Genomic DNA, 8,238 nt, shown 5'->3' with positions numbered 1-8,238 from the left:
GAAAGGAGAATAATTGGGTCGATTAAACAACCAAGCCGATAGCAAATAACTCCCATGTTATTACTTCAATTAATGGAGTTGCAGTGACACTTTAGTTTAATATTCAAGTCTTTAAATAAAGGAATTAAATATTCAAATGTCTTATACAAGGATTTTCTTCCGCGATATGCAGTGATCCCAACTTTGAACGTCATTCGTCCTAAACCCATGATAAAATTCACATGTAAAAAACAAAGCCAAAAATGGTCAGTGAGCTCTATTTCTACAAATATATGTGCATATGCAAGTACTTCAAATGCATAAACTATTAGTAAATAACAAAATTTACTGAATTACACTACTTATGGATTTACAGGAAAGAAAAAAGAGAATCATATTGAGGTCGTTAACCTATGTGCTAGCTCTATGCAAATGCAGCAATATAAGAACTAGAAATAAGAAAAGTAAGAAGCTAAAGTTAAAAAATAGGAAGAAAGAGAAAAGAAATGAAACATTTGGTGAAAGTCATTTGGAAAACCAGGAGAAACAATAAATGTTTTAAATATTGAAAGTCATTTGAAATCTATGTATATACAATAATAAGCAACATAAGATGGTCGATTAAATTTTCCGTCCAACAGTTAATTAAGAAAGAAAACTTTCAATATACAGAGTATGATTCAAGTTCTACTTAACGGTATAGCTGATTCTAGTTCTAGTTAACAGCACAGCTCTTTCTTGGTCTATAGAAGGGAAAACAAACATGGCCAAAACTTCACTTGGATGTTGGATTGAGTGTCTTCTTCATCTACACTACTCTATCATTAGCGATCACACAAAGGAGTTTAGGGGGGAGACGAAACTACTGAAGGCACCAAAATTACTTGATCATAGTCTAGAAGCCCTTGGCAGCAACCGAGCTTATTTCTCTCTTGGCTTCAATGGTAGTTGCTTCTGCCTTATCCTTCTTCTTTCTTGAATATGTCACTATGGGTTGTTTGACAACATTCATGGAATCTCGATGAGTCTCTTCGCCCTTTTTCACATTGTTATTTCCAACCATATATGACTTCTCCATCTCTTTGCTTTCACCACATGTCCATTTTAAGTTTGAAGTATCTACAACCTTTTCCTATGCCTTAATTTCAGCATCTGCCATGATTCTAAAAAGTTCTAAAAGTAAGGCTGCAGGATCAAACTCCGAGCAACCAGTGGGAGCATTTGGTGTTTCTTGACCAGTGAGAAAATATGAAGGGATCTGAAGAGAGAAGTGAAATATCTCTTCCCTTGGAATATGAAATACCTAGGGTCTAAATGCTGATGGAATATCAACGTGAAGCCAACTACTTTGACTAATGGATCCACTATGACACCTTCCTTCTCAGTGTAGTCGCCAAGCACTTCAACCATATCAAAGGTGTATATCACATTATTCGGAGTTAACGCATTCTATTTAGGAGACCAATGTCTGTACAAAGCCCAAATATCCCCCTTTCTGGAAATATTTGGATAACACCTCCAGCCCCTTTCACCACTTGACCTAGTGGGAAAAAGAATTGAGTATCTTATTAATTTCTTGCTTGGCTATCTTGAAATCTCCACTATTGTTGAGGAAGCCAGAACCAACCCAATTAATTGGGCCGAGTTTAGAGTTATTTATGGAGTTCAACCAGCTGAATTGTAGTTTAAATGGAATTTTAAATATCATATTGTGAATCAGAACATAATAGCGTGACATGCAATCAATAGCATCATAAGCAGCCCAGACTTGATTCTCATCAAAAGATTTTCCTGTTCTATTCTTGTCAAAATTATGGAAGTCGAGATCAAGAATAGTCATCGACTTAGCTTCTGGTTCAAAATCAAAAGGAGCACTAAAGACAGGCCACGTTTTCTACTCGCATAATATTTTGGAACCCACCACAACAGCAAGAGCAGTTTTATCACTTCTCAAATCATTTTTGATAACTTTAGGAGCAATTTGCTTCTTCTTTTCCAATTATTTTCCTTCAAAGATGAACTTTGAGAAGTAGCAGTTGTGCTCCATTCTTTAAGCTTCTTGGTGATCTGAATCCTTTCCTTATTCGCCACATGGTTTCCCTTTCTACAGCCAATTCACTAATCTATGCGCTCCTATTTATTAGCCTATCAGTTTTTGAACAGAAAGATATTATAAATATAGAGAGCAAACTCATAATCTTTAGAGGCGTCTGATCAATATCAAACCATCACCTTCACATTGGTGCATTCTTGACTCCAACCCCTTTCTATAACCTTATACATAGTTCTTAACATACATTGATTTTTCTATGTGTTTTGAGGACATAAGTTTGATATTTAATCCCCTTCCTCCTCTTTCACGACCCAAAACCAAAGAAAAAAAGTGGACTCAAAAGAAGTAGTGAACCAACAGATATCAATTAGTACTAGAGTATCCCTTACACTTGAGAGCACTTTTTTTACAATGAATTATACGACGAATGCGGTCATTTACTATTTTGACTAATTCCATAGAAAGCTCATTAATAGGCAATTTGTTCACAAATACTTGAAAACTGATAGTCAACAGCGATCCACTATAGTTAAAGCCATTATATTTCTTTCTAAAAAAATAAATATAGTTATTAGCACCAGAAAAATCTCAAAAATAATCAGGTACTATTGCAATTCCATATGGCAAGAGTGCCACACTAGCAGAGACCTCTCTATTCATCACCACATTCTTTGCTAGAGACTCGATTGTTGCATATACTAAAACAAATCCTGTTGCATCCATGAAAATGTCTTGAGAGATCATCATGTATCTTCTATTAGAACTGATGTCATCCCCCTACAAGTTTAAACCAAACGAAATAGATTATTTAGAAATCAATGATTAGCTACAACAGCTAATGTTGTCATGTTTTTAGAAAGCATAACAATTAATCACTCACAGTAGCAAAGAAAGGAGAGATACTACTATCAAGATTTTGACCGTTGAAAATGTGGACCATCAATATTCATGAATGAATTGTTTTTCTTCTGAAAAGCCCCCTGGTTCAATGCACTCATAGCTTCTTCTGCATGAGCTCTCTTCAAATTTCCCCAGTTGTAATAGCTTACACACTATTTGTATCTCTCTTCTTAAAGACTTGATCCTGCTGAATATTTGCTCTAACTGTTGAGCCAAAGACAAAATAATTAGATTGTACTGAATTTGAAGTCGTAGGGATCTTCACACCAGAAACAGAAGATCTATTAGCAGTAGGATAGTTTGTACCATACTGCTGCTGGCGGGAAGACCGCGGAAAAGACAAAACTTGAATTTTCATGGAAACACCTACCTCCCTTGCCCTAAAAGGCCGATGATATTTAGGGCACATAATACTTTTGATTTGGTGAAGCTTTAAGTATTAATAACATATTTGGCGTGTATCTCAAGATGTCCAGAATGTCTCAACTTTTGATGGCTGGGGAGCTACCAGGGCGGACTAGAAATTAGCATTAGTTGAGTTTTTTGCAATAGTTGGGTTCATGGAGAAATTATGAAATCTGTATTGGTTGCCTTGCAGGGATGCATTCCGGTTTTCATGCATCATTCTTTTTGTTTTATAGACCATCATACAACAAACTCCATGCTTCAGATATAATCTTAAACACCTCATCTGCCCCAACAGATTTGTTCTTTTCAAGGTAATGAGCTAGAGCAAGCCTTCTGTGGTGTTTCCTTATTGTTTCATCATTAGCTAAGGGCTCTAAAGAAAGGATACTGTAATTATCCATTCACCATTAGTCCTTTTTTCATGAGTAGCATAAACAACATGGATTGATACTAATGGTCTTGACCTAACTCACTGGTGAGCCTCTATTCCTGTGTCTCTTGAGTAGATTGCCCATGGAAAGGAATGTACTCCAAGATCTGTCCTCTCGGTGCTAAGTACTACTCACAATTAAATTATACTAATATACTTAATAATATTGATAAATTGAATAGCTCAATAATACTAATAAACTAAGACTGAAATGATTAACACTTTATCTAAAAGAAACATGTTATTTATATTGTTCATGAGAAGAGGACATATAGTGAAGTGGATATTTATGGTGTCCTTTTTGTAGAGACCTCAGCTGATGGTGAAACAATAAAGAAACACTTCACAAGGCTTGCTCTAGCTCATCACCCTGATAAAAACAAATTTGTTGGGGCATATGGGGCATTTAGGATTATATCTGAAGCATAGAGTTTGTTTTATGATAGTCGGTAGAACCAAAATAATGATGGACGATAATAAGAGGAATGAATCCTTGCAAAGCAACCAGCACGGATTTCATAATTTCTCCATGAACCCAGCATATGCAAGAAAACCAACTAATGCTAATTTCCAGCCCACCCCGGTGGCTCCCTAGCCATCACAAGTTGATATATTTTGGACGTCTTGCATTACTGCCAAATACATTATGAATACTTAAATCTTCACCAAATCAAAATTATTATATGCCCCAAAGGTCACCGGCCTTTTATGGCAAGGGAGGTAGGTGTTCCTATGAAAATTCAAGGTTCATCTATTCTGTGGTCTTCCCGCCAGTAGCAGTAGGGTACAAACTATCCTGCTTCTAATGGATCTTCTATTTCAGGTGTGAAGATCCCTATAACTTCAAATTCAATAAAATCTTGTTATTCTGGCTTTGGATCAACAGTTAGAGCAAATATTCAGCAGGATCAAGTTTTTAAGAAGAGAGATACAAATAGTGTGTATGCTATTACAGTTGGGGGAAATTTGAAGAGAGCTCATGTAAAAGCAGCTATGAGTGCATTGAACCAGCAGGCTTTTCAGAAGAAAAGCAATTCGTTCATGAAGACTGATGGTCCACATTTTCAAGGGTAAAAATCTTGATAGTAGTATCTCTCTTTTCTTTGCTAATATGATTGATTACTATTGTGCTTTCTAAAAACATGATAGATTAGCTGTTGTAGCTAATTATTGATTTCTAAATAAGCTTTTCTTTTGGTTTGGACTTGGAGGGGCATGACAGCAGTTCTAATAAAAAATACATGATGATCTTGCAAGACATTTCATAGATCAATAGGATCCATTTAGTACAAGCAACAATCAATTCTCTAGCAAAGAATGTGGTGATGAATGGGGAGGTCTCTTCTCGTATGGAACTCTTGCCATCTGGAATTCCAATAGTTCCTGATTATATTTGAGATTTTTCTGATGCTAATAATAGCATTGATTTTTTGGGAAAAAAGATAATGGCTTTAACAGTGATGGATCGTTGGTGACTATTGTGTTTCAAGTATTTGTGAACAGCTCGCCTGCTGCAAAGCTTTCTATGGACTCGGTCAAATTAGTAAATGACCACATTTCTCACACAATTCATGGCATAAAAGTGATCTCAAGTGTGAGTGATACTCTAGGACTACTTGATATCTGTTGGTTCACTATTTCTTTTGAGTAGATTTGTTTTTCTTGTTTTCTGTCCGGAGAGAGAAGGAATGGGATTAAATATCAAACTTATATCTGCAAAATACATAAAAAGGAGTCAGTGCATGTTAATAACTATGTATAAGGTTATAGAAAGGGGTTGGAGTCAAGAATGAACCAAAGTAAAGGTGATGGTTTGATATTGATCAGATGCCTTCAAAGAATAAGAGTTTGGTCTATATATCTATATATGTCTTTCTGTTCAAAAGTTGATAGTCTAATAAAAAGGAATGGATAGCTTAATGAATTGATTGCAGAGAGGGCTACCATTGTCGCGAATAAGGGTAGGATTGAGATCACCAAGAAGCTTAAAGAATGGAGCACAACTGCTACTTCTCAAACTTCATCTAAGAAGGAAATAGAAGTGGAAAATAAGAAGAAAATTGCTCTGAAGTTATCAAAAATGATCTGAGAATGGGATAAAACTGCTCATAATGCTGTGGTGGGTTCCAAAATATTACGCGAGCAGAAAACGTGACCTGCCTTTAGTGCTCCTTTTGATTTAGAACCAGAAGGTAAATCGATGACTATTCCTGATCCTGTCTTCCATATTCTTGACAAGGATAGAACGGAAAACTCTTTTGATGAGAATCAACTCTTGGCTGCCTATTATGCTGATGATGGCATGCCACGCTATTATTCTTTTATTCACCATATGATATCTAAAAATCCATTTAAACTACAATTCAGTTGGTTGAACTCCAAAAACAACTACAAACTCGGCCCCAATTAATTGGGTTGGTTCTAGCGTCCTCAAAACCAGTGGAGATTCAGGATAGGCAAGAAAGAAATTAATAAGATGCTCAATTCTTTTTCCCACAAGGTCAACTGAGTGAAAGGGGCTGGCGGTGTTATCCAAATATTCCCTAGAAAGGGGGATGTTTGGGCTCTGTACGGGCATTGGTCTCCTAAATGGAATGTGCTAACTCCGAATAATATGATATAAAACTTTGATATGGTGGAAGTACTTGGCGACTATACTTAGAAAGAAGGTGTCACAGTTGATCCATTAGTCAAAGTACTTGGCTTCACATCGGTATTCAGTCAGCATTTGGACCCTAGATATTTTCATATTCCAAGGGAAGACATGTTTCTCTTCTCTCTTCAAATCCCTTCATATTTTCTCACTGGAAAAGAACCACCAAATGCTCCCACTGGTTTCTGGGAGTTGGATCCTGCAGCCCATCATTTAGAACTTTTTCATCATGGAAGATGCTGAAATAGAGGCTCAGGCAAAAGTTGTATATACACCAAACTTCGAAAGGACATGAGGTGAAAGTAAAGAGACGGAGTAGTCCTATATGGTTGGAAACGACAATGTGACAAAGGGACAAAAGTCTCTTTGAGATTCCATGAGTGTTCTCAAACAATCCATAGTGACATATTCAAAAAGAAGAAGGAGAAAGCAGAAACAAGTACCATTGAATCCAAGAGAGAAACAAGCTTGGTTGCTGCTGAGGGTTTCTAGACTATGATCAAGTAGTTTTTGTGCCTTCAGTTATTTAAGATCCTCCCCCCCCCCAAACTCCCTTGTTTGATTGCTAATGATAGAGTAGTATAGATGAAGGAGACAACCAATCCACTACCCAAGTGAACTTTTGGCCTTGTTTGTTTTTCTTTCAAAAAGAACTTGAATCATAGTCTGTACATTGCAAGTTTATTTCTTACGTAAGTTTTAGACAATAAATTTAATCAACCATATTATGTTGTTTATAATAGTGTACATGGATTTTAAATGATTTTTAGCATTTAAAGCATTTATCCTTTGTCCAATTTTTTCAAATGACTTTCACCAAATGGTTCTTCTCTTTTCTCTTTCTTCTTATTTTTTAAATTAGCTTCTTAGCTTTTCATATTTCTGGTTTTTATATTGTTGCATCATGCATAGAGCTAGCCCATAATGTTGAAAAAATGTGGGCTAACACAAAAATATATATAGACAAATTAGTGGAAATAAAATAGGAAGATAATGACACCAAGAATTTTACGTGGAATCCCTTTTAAATAATGGAAAAACTATGAGTCAAGAAGAGCAATTGATATCACTATAGCAAGAAATTTTACATTATGTAGTCACGAGTACAATACTCAAAGTGACTACTACTATACAGTAAAAAGGAATAACACTCTTTTTTTTCACCTTACAAAAAATATCGTTCACACTTTATTTTTCTTCGACTATTTTCTTATAGTCTATGGTATACCTTATTTTGCTCTCTAATATTTTTTTTATCTTTATCTTGGTGTGTTCTTACAAATGAGCAAGAGTTCTCTATTTATAAAAAATATTTGTCTCTATGATGTCATCAGTGATATCATGAAAATACAAATATTTTAAATTTTGGTAGGTTTATTGGTGAGATTTGGTTTGACAAAAATGGTGATCTTTTGGTTGTTGAGATTTGCCGACTACCAAATTCACATTTTTGACTCTCTAATTTTTAAACCTTGCAACAAAGTAAAAAAAATAAATATTTATGGCATAGGATGGATCCCTATACATAAATCAACCACCTCTGTATGATTATTTTTTTCTCTTTCCTGTAAGTCCATAAATTGTGTAATTTAGTGACTTATTATTTGCTTATAGTGTATGCATTTGAAGTACTTTCATATGCACATATATTTAGAGGCGTATTCAGGATTTTGAGAGAATGGATGCACTATTATGAAAAGATGGATCTAAGATATAGCCGGTTGATCTTTAGGTTATTAACACTGAATTCGTTAATTTTTTAGAATTTTAGGTCCAAAATATATACTACTGCTAGTTTTAAATTTTAATATACAC

General features: G+C 35.3%; 2 pseudogenes; one reads left to right on the top strand and one right to left on the bottom strand.

The window, feature by feature from the left end:
- Window positions 1-874: 874 nt before the first annotated feature.
- Window positions 875-3,855, bottom strand: LOC129883440 (uncharacterized; annotated as a pseudogene).
- Window positions 3,854-6,915, top strand: LOC129883439 (uncharacterized; annotated as a pseudogene).
- Window positions 6,916-8,238: the final 1,323 nt, after the last annotated feature.

This window comes from Solanum dulcamara, chromosome 3 (assembly GCF_947179165.1).
Source record: "Solanum dulcamara chromosome 3, daSolDulc1.2, whole genome shotgun sequence".
NCBI lineage: Eukaryota > Viridiplantae > Streptophyta > Magnoliopsida > Solanales > Solanaceae > Solanum > Solanum dulcamara.
The sequence above is the reverse complement of the archived record's forward strand: the minus strand, read 5'-3'. Positions and strand labels throughout refer to the sequence as shown.